Consider the following 13,570-nt stretch of genomic DNA (forward strand, 5'->3'; position numbering starts at 1 on the left):
TTGGTTCTAAAAAAAAGTATTCGTACGAATTTTGCACGATCTAAGCGAGCGTCGTGCGATGTGAACGCATTGAATCTTGCGATATATCTTGCGTCTGTATCTTGCATCTGTATGCGACTGTTGTACAATGAAAGCAAAACTGTTGAAAGACAATACGATATGAACGCGCGAGAGACTAGGTGATCGGACGATTGAACGTGCGCCAATATGATTGGACGTGCGATTATGCCTTCCATTGTTCGAATGATCATGCGAGTGAGAGGGGGGTATATACAGCGCCGATACGCATTAATGTTCAGGGAATATGAAGATTTATTCCCAAGAAAAAACAAATTTCTCTCGGGCGAAGCCCTCGGGAAATATGATTTTTCTTGAGGGAATAAATCTTCATACATGTATTTTCCTCACCATCATGCAATAAATGTATGTTGTAAGTTTTGTTCTGAAACGGATATACTTATACAGGGTATATATACTAGTAGCAAAGCAAGGCAAATTGAGGCTGATTAGTCTTGCAATGTTAGTAAAACTACGTTGCAAGATAACATGAGACACGTTGAGCAACAGTCTCACGGTCGCAAAACAGACGCATAAACACCAGCGATTTATTTTTCGATCTTTATATATCGTGTATCACTCTTGTGAGTACACAAAACGTTGTAAAACGTTCGTACTAATGTTCGTGCGTTGCACTGCGATAATTTGGATCGCGTTCGGTCGCGTCTGAATAGTGTGCATGTCCACTATTCAAAGGAGACTTGATGCGACCAGTAAAACGTATGCAACGAATGCGAGAGCTCGTGCAACGTAAGCGATGGCTCGTGCAACGTATGCGAGAGCTCGTGCGAAGCTCAAAACTTTCGATCGCAAAGTGGTGTAAAGCGGCCCTGTGCCAATTGTGAAAGGGGCTTTAAAAATTGGTAAGATTTTGGATAAGTTTGACCACTCTCCACCCCCCCCCCTTCCAAAATTCGATGCTACATGCCAGTGCATGCATGGACGGATTTTTATCACTGGTGTTTGGGTCTTTGCACCTGGGGCGTGTTTTGCAAAAGAGTGAATGAAAGTTAATTGCGATTTAAATGCTGGTATTTGCTAGTAGAGTGTTGTTTAATAACGATTTTGTGTTATAACGATATGATTTAAATGACATTTAAAACGCAGGATATAATTTAAGCAATTCTAAATCTAATGCCTAGTCTGTATAAAATTCATGATGAAATCATCAAACTCTCTAGCTACATGAAAATGAGCTCCGCTGCTAGTCAGTAATGTTGTAAAAAAAAAAAATAAAGAAACTATAATGTTAAATTTATTATTGACATTTCATCACAATGAAATAGTTTGGTAATTCAGTAGTTAATAGAAATTCATAAGAATATATAAAAGTAAAACAATATATATGAGTAAAAATTCGTCAGATATGAACAACCTGTACAAATTCCTATGTTTCTGTTCAGTTAACGTATATATCTTATCCCAATGATTAACATGATATTATATTTTTCGTTCTGTTTTCCGTTCCGTGTTTTAGCAACATCCGTCTAAACTATAATTACATGTTTATCAGCAATCTGTATAATTAGTTATACTAATGCAAATTAGATATTTGTACACCAAGTGTATAGATTAAGAATGCAAGTTTAAATGATTAAAATTGCTAATTACAATGCTTTTTTAAAGAGTAAACTAATGTGGTGTCCTGCTATTAATGCATGCACAAATCTAACAAAAATTTTCAAAAGGGGGGGGGGGTGTAGAGGAAGATCCAATGCCTATTCTGTAATTATAAGTGATACAGATTTGATACATTTTATTTTTTCTGTGGGTCCGGACCCCCAATCGCCACAACTAGATCCGCACATTTTCGGTATTATATGCAAGTTAATCATTATGTCTGTATATTGTAAATATTACTAATTATATAAAGCCATATTAACATTCTCCATTTGCACATGAACATATTTAAGTGCTATCAATCAAAAATTAATGTCATAGGAAAATGTTAATTAAAATGAAAACTGGGATAGTGTGATATATATTCTTAAGCAGGGGTCAAGAATATTTTTTCTCTGGAGGGGTAATTCTGTTGGCATAGCGTGGGGGGGGGGGGGGGGGGGGTGGCGTTGGCATATTTGTAAAATGTATTGGATGATCCCTATATGCCATCTGATTGTGCAGGCATATAAGATAACAATAAGTTATTCTTTGTTCATTACGATACATTTCTTTTGTCAATTCTTATACCGTTTACATAAAACAAATTGTTAAACTCTGAGTGTGAGGCATTATAATTGTACAATACATGTATTCGATCTTGTAACTGAATTACTATCGGTTCGGACTTTCATTTACTTCTTTCTTACCTTTAAGGTATCACGTCGGTAATTGTTTTCACTATATAGAATTTAAGAGGAGAACAAAACCTTTAAAATTAGTTGGTATTTCTCACGACAAAATATTTGGAGGACATGTTACAGTCATTTCATGCATATCTTTTACAATTTTATGCTATGCTATGGTATGCGATTTCAATGATATGCTATGAGAAATTGGAATGAACGGCTTAATGATATGGTATGCTATGCTATGGTATGCTATGAGATTTGAACAAAAACCCCTCCATACACAGAAGAGTTCCACACATTTCGAAGTAAAATAATAAGAAGCCAAAGTTTACCACAAACCTATTATGTGAATATTTATTTTTTCAAATAAAAACATTAAAAACCGAGTTAAAATAGTGTTGTATGCTATGCTATGGCATGCTATGATATGATATGACGAATGCGATTCTATGAGATTGTATACTATGGTATGAGATTCCAATGCTATGCTATGAGATTTCAATGCTATGCTATGAAATTTCAATGCTATGCTATGGTGTATGTTGTAAAAAATATGCTTGAACCGACTGTATTTGCTACCTATCTCATCAGCTTACATGTATAAAAAGAACACGCGATATGGCATTTTCTCAAAATATCTAGCTCCAAACAGGTCTTCCCACAAAACCACATGTTTTCCGTTTGTATATAAACAGACTGCACACTTCCAAGGAAACTGCTTCCTGTGCCCTGAATAAAGTAGTCTTGTGAAAAAAGATCACCATCTAACAAAATACATGAAATATCCTTCTCAGTGGTACACATTTGTTTAAAACTGAGTGAAGAAAAATGTAAAAATGCGATCAAGAAAAAATAGAATTCTGAAGTATATATAGGATTACAATAGACTATGAAGTTCATTCTAAGTTTATTCTATCATTCTATATTCATGGTTGGTTGAATATTTAGAGGGATTTGGACACGACTTGAGCTGAAAAATATTAATAACTTATTTTTCAAACTGTCGAAAATAAAATACAAGCAAGACAAAACCATGATATTTTTTTTTATTAGCAAAGGTTTAGTTATATATTTGATTTCATCCATTGGTGGTTAACCTGGTAAATAAAGATATCTAAATCTTTTTTTTTTCTGTATATAATGATTTTTTTCTGAGCACGGTTTTGATGCTGGTATTCTGTTGCCCATGTGTGTGCCCCGGTGGTCCCATGCACCAGCCTGACCCAGCATGCTGACTCCAGTACAGAGGGCCCAAGACAGGAGGTCATTATCTGCAACTGTCTGCCAGGATATCAAGGTACATGTACATGTTTAAGAGATAAATAACCAATGAAGGTCAAACAAAAGTCAAATAATGACACTAACATCAAGATCTTATATTGCGATTATTTACATAATTTAGAGAAAATTCAAAGAACGTGGGTTTGTTTCGGCTTCCCACAGCATTGTGTTGAAAGTCACATGTATAAGCAAATACAGTGATTTAAAAAATGACCTTATGAACAATGCTAAACTGTCCAAGTAGCGCTATGGTAAGCCTACTCGCATTTCATCGCAGCGACTCGAGTTCGATTCCCGTGATCGGCAGTGGTTGTACATGCACGGGAGAGGGTATAGGGGTCGCCCGCTCGGGTTTTCTCCGGATAATCTTCCACCATATTTTTTTTTACACTGAATAGACTGTAAAACGTCATTAGAACCTGATACGTGAACACAATCAATCGTTTTTTCCTTTCTTCAGGAATGGTGGGCGTTACATGTACCTTCTGCGATGCTTTTGTTCGATGACAGGCGCGAATCTTTACATCTGGAGGAGAAATTTTACCACCTAGCGACAATAAACTTATGTTTTGAACATATTCTTTTTTAAATTCTCAAAAGGATTAGAAACAAGCTCTAGCAACTTACTAGATCTTCTCCTTAAATATAACAATACTTGTCATGCATATAAATTTAGAACAAGGGAAAATACTTATGGAATTGGACCGTGATAGTCGACCCATCTGATAGGAAGGAGGAATGGCTTGTGAAGTTGGGAAGTGTGATGGAGCGTTTCACACGAGAGTGGGGGGGGGGGGGGGGGTGTTCAGGGTCCCTCTCCAATGCAAAATGCACTGGATAGAATTTCAATAAGGGTATGTATCTTTGTACAGTCGTCCTGTAGTAGGGTGCTCATTTTCCAGTTCTAGAAGGGGACAAGTTTCACGCCCCGGGAAATTTCGACATCGTATTACCGATGACCCTCTTCGTGGTAATGTGACAAACCTTAAGTACTGACCACCTAGGGACAGGTTGATGCACCTGCTTCTGTGACCCGACAAGAGGCACGTACCGAGAGGAGGATGCTCCAAAGATAAGGCTACAAATGGACTTAGCAGCAAGAGAAAAGCTGGAGCGCACTTCAGTTGTGTTAAGAAACCAGAAAGTACAATGCCAAAAGAAGGAGGAGCAGTAATCATAACGGGAAGACTATGGGGAAACTCTTCCAGAAAAACTGTTGAGGAATACAGACCGTGAAATTAAGAAGAAGAGTGTGTGATTATATTAATCATGTGTAGATAATTAAAATATGTCATTATAGTTTTGTTTATGTTTTTTAAGACTTGAAAACCACTGGTCATCTAGAAAGTAATATAATGGTGTGTGATTATATTAATCATGTGTAATCATAGTTTTGTTTATGTTTTTTAAGACTTGATAACCACTGGTCATATAGAAAGTAATATAATGTTGTTCAATTTTATATTTTGTTGTACTGAAAATATTTTTAATTCCTGCTATGATTAAATATACTTATAATAAATGATGATATCATTTGTTCTTAAGCAGGACGAGCGTTGCTGGAATGGTTTTAATTCACATTAAAAATAGAATACTTCTACACGTGTTCGATCATCATAGAAACAATCTAGTTTTTGTTAATGCTTTTAAATTGGTTAATATACAGGAAGTAACCTTTTTAGGGGGATGCTAAATACAGTCGAAGGGCATACTCTTCCGTCTTTTAACTAGATTTAACGTTATATTTTATATCGTCGTTGTTTGCTTTTATAAAAAGCCTTGAAATTCGTAGTTTCTTGAGGACTTATTAAGCATTAATTTGCTGTAAAATTCTCACTTCTCTAACATGGTTTAGTAGATCTTAAACAAGTTGCATCCGTTAGGAAACTTTTTTGATCACTTTGTCGCCGTCATTATATTAGCTCCTGTTAACAACTTTCGGACCGTAAACTAACAGTTCGGTGTTTGGTGTTATTAAACGGATTTTTTTTGGCATTTTACCCATGGCCTTTCACCGGTTCCCGGCGTTCAAGGATGGGGGGGGGGGGTTCTGGTGGTTTTGATAAAGATTTTTGATAGGAAGTTTTTATTGTGATCATTATTTATATTATTATTTATTTTCTTTATTTTCTATTCAATTGTAAAAAATATTGTTGTTTGTTGAAGCTTGTATTTTTATTGCAGTGTTTAAAGGTGAAATATATCTTATTAAGCTTAAAGGTAAAACCAAACAAAATCTAAATTCACAAAGAAAAGGGAAATTAATTAAAACAGCAGAGAAAGCGGTATAGATAATTTGGAGTGTGATTCCGACCTGACCCGTGCTATTACAATAAATTGCAATTAAGTGGTTTGGAGACTCTCCCTGCTATATGTAAACAACGGAGAAGAAATTCTAAGGCATATAAATAACAGCTTGGCACAGGCCAAAGATCAATACAATTTTAAAATATTTTACGTAACATTGATAGAGAATATAGGCACCAATGTGAATGATCGGGAGATCAAAGGGTATACCCCAATTTTATGTAAATCGCCTTTAATTAAAGAAAATGTGCCTTCTTTTGATGATTTGATGAATAAACAAAATATCTATTTCAATCCATAGAAAAAACGTCAAAGTATATGATATAACAAAAGCTTTTTCATTAAAAATATTTATGATTTAATGTCATTTATCACCTACGCCGATGCGATTTAATTAAATTAGTTGCAATATTATGCTATGCACGTCCCAGGACAATGAAGTACATATGACGTCACAAAAATGCATCAAATATAATACTTGACATTGTGGTCAATATATGTTATCAAGATTTTAAGAAATACTCACGGTCAAAGTAGTTTTTGTTGATTCAAACAATATCGTTTTACAGCCGTATTTTAGCTCCGGGACACCTTAACATTGCTGCGATATTTCAGTGACATAAACTACCGGTATAAGCCATTTATGTGGTGCTTTATTGTAGAACCTAACTGTGACACATGTGCTGGTAACTACTTTGGGAATCCCTTGGTGGCCAATAGTACATTGTCATGTGATCTCTGCATATGGTAACAACAACACTGATGCCAATGTGGACAGTAGTCGTCACAGAGCTTTGTGGATAAGGGAATGACCACAATTATGGTTTATTTTGAAATATATAAACTGATCGAACGAAACAAAACTAACCATTTTTTATAGTTGTATGTTGATATTCATTCAATTTTTGGCCAACAATGACATTAGTATCAAATTTTTCATTATTTTATTAATTTGAAAATTTTCATTATGATTTAGGTTTGATAATTTTATATAGAATACTCTCTAAATTTCGCAGAGTTAAAAAAGACATTTAACAAAAAAGTTTTGTTGATATTTAGAATTGTCCAGAGTGTGTATGTGACCCAACTGCTACAGAAAGGTCAGCAGGGTCACATGATTGAGAGACAGGGAAGAGTTAAGGACTCCAGAATGTGGCCGGTGTAATGAAGAATAATGACCCCCGTAGAATAATGACCGGGGGTCATTTTTCTACGTAGAATTATGACCCCCCGGTCATTATTCTACGCAGAAAAATGACCCCCCGGTCATTATTTTACGTAGAAAAATGACCCCTTTGCCTGAAGAATAAGTGTCATTTTCATAAAAATGAACACACTCCACATGAAGAAAAGTGACCCCTGTAGAATAATGACCCCCTTGTAGACTAAAGTTGTTCAGTATATTTTTTTATTATTTGTGAAATAGTCTTTACACTATTGTTATTTTTACTGCTGCAGTTTACAGAAAGTAACAGAAATTATAATTCATATTCAAATAAACTTAAAGTGAAAGAAGGGGTATGTCTTAGAAAATAAAAATCCTTCCGTTATAACAAGATATTGACGTATTGCATCGGGGTATGGTTGTCATCTTAACAATTACATTTACATATATCTATGGTGTTCCGATAGGGCCACTTCGACCTAAGTTGCAAAGGCGATAGTGCGAAGGCGAATGAGCAAAAGTGCGAAGATGCGACGACGAAGCGCGAAGATGTGATGCCTAAAGTGCGAAGGTTCGAAGGCGAAGGAGCGATTCTACTATCGCTCCTTCCCAACTTTGCACTCTGGCCTTCGCATCTTCGCACTTTCGCCTTCGCCTTTAATTTTTTGATTGCATTCAGTCTCGGTCGATTACATAGAATTTAATACAGGTACGAATGTTTATAAATATTTGAATGTGTACATGTAACATATATGTTTACCAGTGCTGGCTATGCCTAATCATTATCTACTCCACACACAATTTAATGTCCGCCATAATGTGTACATTTGCACTTCTAGACTCCTGTCACTTACCAGCCGTCTGTTTACCGTGGACCAATCACAGTAACATTCTAATTTCATTATGCGACACTTTTTGCTCATGCATGGATCTAGAGGGGGAGAGGGGATCCGCCCCCGGAAAATTCAATATTAATAAATTTACGCAGTAAAACGGGATAGGAGTCCGGACCCTATCCTGCTTGATAATTTAATTTTATTAATTTTATAAAAAAAAAATCCAAAATATGCCTCGGAACCCTTTAAACGATGGAGAGCTCCGCAATTATAAAACATAGGTAATAACATATTACAAAGCTCACCGAGACGAGGCATCACCTTTATGAGGCATCACTTTTATGAGACCACCTGTATCATATTATATGAAAACCATCCTTTATGATCATGGATATTCATGGATTCTGTTTTGACACAATATCGTATATCATCTGTTAAAAAATTGTATGATAATCATATGTTCATATGTTAATCAATACAATAATACAAAATTAAAATTGCATCCTATCATACTTACAATATATATCATATAATACCATAAAGTACCTTAACAATTTGTGAGATATATCAAGCATTGAATCATTATTTTTTGAAAGATGTGGTCTCATAACTGCAACGGTATGTGCATACAAATTGTATAACGCGCGCTAGCGCGTTATGAAATTTTGTTTGCACTCATCGTTTCAAATAATGAATCAATGCTTGTATTTACGTTTTTTAAACATGTATTTCCTTCCCGCAAATATGATTTTTTTTAAAAAGCTCTGTCTTATTCATTGAGTAGTGCGAAATTGACGGAGTGGCCACTGGAACAGCCGAAATATGCTGACAAAAATAGTGCACAGCGTTTTAAATTCTAATAACACAATTTTATTTTTCTTTCTGTAATTTAATGAATTTACTCTTGGTAAACTAAGAAATTAATCAATTGAATTCATTTAACTGTCAAAATATATTTACATCAATGAAATATTTATCAGCGTAAATATAATATCAGGTAGTTATCCTATTTGAAGTCGCGAGAAGATTCAGTTCTTGTTCTTCGAGAAATACTGAAGGAATACTAAATGTATTCATACGCACCAGATTTGGTGATCGGGTCTTCTGTTTTGTGCGTAAATATCACTCAAATCAACAAATGCAATTTAATAGAGGGAAAGAAAGTGAATGTAAATATTAAAGCATGGTATTGTATTCTAAGATAGAATATAATTTGATACAACATTGTATCATATCAAATGATACAATATCATGGGATAAAGTAAAATATTATAAAATACAAGCATATTATATACATTGTATCATATTTGATTAATTTCAGCACTAAAATGCAACTTTACGGGATAAGTATGGCTTATTCTATCTTCTTAATATTCATTTTAACAAAAACAAGTTTCTAATATTTAACACATTCATTTTAGGTCTTCGACATTCAGAATGTAAACAAAATATTTGTTTACATAGCAAAGAATTGTAAGCTCAGTAAATCGCTGATAACTTAACAAATGGCACTCGAATTTTGACTGCCTATCAAAATTGCCTTAATGAAGTATTGTATACATTAAAAACGGAAAATTAATTTTTGACCAAAATCGTGACCATGCCCCTTTAAAAAGAATAACATACGTAATTTGACATATGTACAGAAAAAAATACTAGCTAGTTAATTTTTTTTTAAATATTTGTACATGTAAATTGTACTAACTGTCTCGAATCACTCAGATATCCCCTAAACATTAGTTTTCATTTTAATATTGTCAAAGAAAATTGAGAGGGAAGTTAAGAAATACAAGTATAGATAAAAAACCATATATAGATCTTATAAATTATTGTTGTTAAAAGAAATATCTTCTCAAGGGAATTCAATGCATTTCTATCTCTTACATTAGGATTTGAGCCAAACCATTTGTTTTGCTTGTCGTTTGTTTTAAATTTAATCTTTATTTTTGTTTTGATAATTTTATACGCATGTTTCACATATTTTTCCATTTCTCTTACATTGAATATATGATCAAGAATTACTGAATCCTCAAACTTTGAAAAACATTATTGTATCTTTCATTATCAAAAAATTTCCTTTTAATTCGAGTGACTTTTTCCAGGTGTGTTATTCTACCTTAACAAGGAGAGTGACATCTTAGTTTAAGAAATCGTGTTCATTCCTTTAAACTTTTTACAATTAAATAAGATGAATTCAACATATGACGAAAGTAATAATGAATAATCAACTCTTGTTCTTTTCAGGTGAACATAGGTATACTCTATACCTGTGCCCCTTAGAGGACCCCTTAATTATCTAATTGTCTAATCTTCTACACTCAAATATACGTGTATCATTAATTTTGTTTTCACAAATATCATAACATGCATTTCTTGCCGGCCCCTCCATTATAAAAAAGATAAGAAGGTCATTAGATGAAAATCAAAACCGTCACACAAATTTACCTTATTTTAAGATTATTTCAAGGAGACGGACAATCGTTTGAAAATTAATTCCAGGGGTTTGTCACAAAAAAAAAAAACACGTCGGATGAAACTTAGTTACAAATATGTTTTACTACTTCTTTAAAAAAAAATTAAATAACACTAATTTTTCTGTATTTTTGGGGATACAATGCATGTACATGCAATGGGCCCCACTTCTATAACTGAAAAGTAAATATAACTAGATGCAATCTCGTTGCGAGCAACGAATAGGTCTTCCAGACGAATTTTAAAACCCTAAACTCTAAACTACAAAAGTTGTCATTAAACACTTCGTTGCATTTGCAATTGCAAAGCGGAAAACCATAATAAAAAAAGAAAAAAACGTGTTCCTCTCTTGATACTCTGACATTTCAAATAAAACATGAAAATAACAAAAAAAGAGACATTTCAACGATATATCCGAGATATCTCAACATAAGAAACGCAATAATCATCTCGATGATTTACCATGAGATTTTAATCCTGGGTAGAATTTTTGAAAAAAAAAATTAAAATATATACTATCATTAATTAGAAAGTTTTAAAAAATACAATTTTGTTTGGTTCCGGTGACGACTGGACATGCCGGATAAATCATTGATACCTTTGCTGCACATCTACATGTTTAGGTCTATCATATAGCAAATCTTGGTTACTCAATCAGTTTCCGTTATTGAGTCTTGCACAGTCAAAATCAGAAAAAAATCTTAAAATATCTGAGATACCTCAGTAGAAAAAAGCAATACTCATGTATTTACCATTACACTAATGCGCTGAAAAAAAAAGTCTGGAAAATTCTTTCGAAAATTATAAAAGCAAAAAGTACAATTTTGCTTGCTTCTGGTTACGACCAGAACTGACAGACAAGTTATTGATGCGTATTCTGCACATATTCATAAAAAGGTCTATCATAAAGCAAAAATTGGTTGCTCAATCACTTACTGTTTTTGATATATCGCGCGTACAAAATCAGAAAAGAAATATATCAAATAGATATCTGAAATATCTTAAATGAGGATAACGTATTATATAATATTTCATTAGAAAGGATCTAAAATAGATAGAATTTTTCATTAAAAAAGCCGATTTTTGATGTTACCTTCGGCGACAACTGAAGTGATGGATTAATAACTGATACAATGTATCTATTCTGCACATTTACATGTTAAGGTCTATTTTTATAGCAATGATTGGTTGTTCAGTCACTAGACTTTATTGAGATCTCGCGCGGACAAACTCAGAAAATTAACATCTCAATAAGATCTGAAATATCTCAACAGAAGAAATGCACTTTTCAAGTATTTGCCATTTCAACACTGTGTAATATTTTGAAAACAATCTGGAAAATTCTATTGAAAATTACAATAATAGAACATAGAATTGTGTTTGGTAACCGGGACGACTGGATTTTACAGATAAAAATACATAAACAACGTCGCAGGCGTGCGGGGACTGTCCTTACTTAACGCTCTATATACGTTGTCTTCGGAAACAAATATCGTTTTGCACTAAAATTTTCAGATCTAAAGAAATATATGTAAATATAATACACTTCGAAATTTTGTCATTACAGCGAGTTTTCATGATTTTATTGCAACTGTGACACTACTTTTGGAGCAACCCTCGTATCAATCCCACAGTGTTGTGTATTTGGTGATCTGAAAAGTGTAAGTGTCTCCGAATGTTATTCATGTCTCATTAAACGTTAAGCTCGAATGATGAAGAGATTATTTGACTGATAATTTTTTTTTCTTTGATCACTAGCTCCGATCAAAGAATGTCATTTTCAGTGTGAAGTCTCCGAATTTAAATTAATGTCTCATTTAACGTTAAGCTCGAATGATGTAGAGATTATTTGACTGATAAATTATTTTTTTCTTTGATCACTAGCTCCGATCAAAGAATGTCATAATTTTTCTCCACCTTTCCCTTTAAACTAAATCATTCTTTAATATTTCATGTAAAGAAATGCATCTAATTTTTTTAGGCTTTAAAATGTGAAGTAGTAAAACAAATTAAAATGGTGCCTTAATGGCGCTCAGACAGCAATCTGAAGATAATTGCGAGACAGTTTACAAATATATTTCTGCACCAAAACGCTTTGTATCATAGCAATTTTATCACAAATAATATACCTTCTATCTTTTTTGAAACCTTAAGAGAGAGAGAGAGAGAGAGAGAGAGAGAGAGAGAGAGAGAGAGAGAGAGAGAGAGATTATAACTTAACAAATTATCAGACTTTTAATCCTTTTTTAAACACCTTACCTTCAGTCAGTCAAAAGATGCTTTTTAATTTAAGTACATTGTACATGTTTCATCTAATTAATTTCTTTTGTCTTTACACGCCCTTATAGTTACCACAGTTACGTATACACTACTAAGTATATTGTGAATGTATACCCTCTGTCCAGGTAATGCACATGTGCGACCTTTTAGTAATTACCTAAAATAATGATGGACTCTACCTAAAGACGTATGAATTGTTAGTATATTATCAAACGTTCCTGATCTATTGAAAATTAAACAAAGCACGAGAAAAAAAGACAATATTGTTTGTGCAGAACACCACAGTGGAGCCTTTTTTCTCTCTCAGATTAGGGGTTTATTCTGATTAGGTAAGGTGTGAATGCCTGCAGGGCTTCATTTACCCGTGTGTACGTGTCGTGAAATCCTCCGCTAATCCGTATACACCGAAAGAGATTTAAAAACAACGGGACTACGTGTAAATAGTGTGTTCAAATTATTGTAAAAATACTCATAACAGTGCGACATTTAAGTCCGGACATGACAAAGTCCGGGCTTTTAGCTACCATTTCCATTGGACATAGCTTACTTTTGTTTATATATCTTGGTGGGACATTTTCCTTTGATCCTATCATGTCAGCATGAATGTACACATTGCTCTAGTTTTCTTGTAATTGTCTCTCAAATATCAAAATCCCATGGGATTTTGGTGGGATTTTTCATCCCATCTCAAACCCCACTAAAATCCCATGGGAGAAAAAAATCTTTGTGGGATATAAACTCCCGTGGGATTTTTTCTCCCATCATTGGTGTTTATAGGATAAATAATCCTCTAAAAGGCTTTTATAGGATTTAAAATCCTATGAATCACCATGTTGGGATATTTTATCCCAGAGGATAAAAAGTCCTCTAAATATATCATC

This window comes from Magallana gigas, chromosome 4 (assembly GCF_963853765.1).
Source record: "Magallana gigas chromosome 4, xbMagGiga1.1, whole genome shotgun sequence".
NCBI classification, from domain to species: domain Eukaryota; kingdom Metazoa; phylum Mollusca; class Bivalvia; order Ostreida; family Ostreidae; genus Magallana; species Magallana gigas.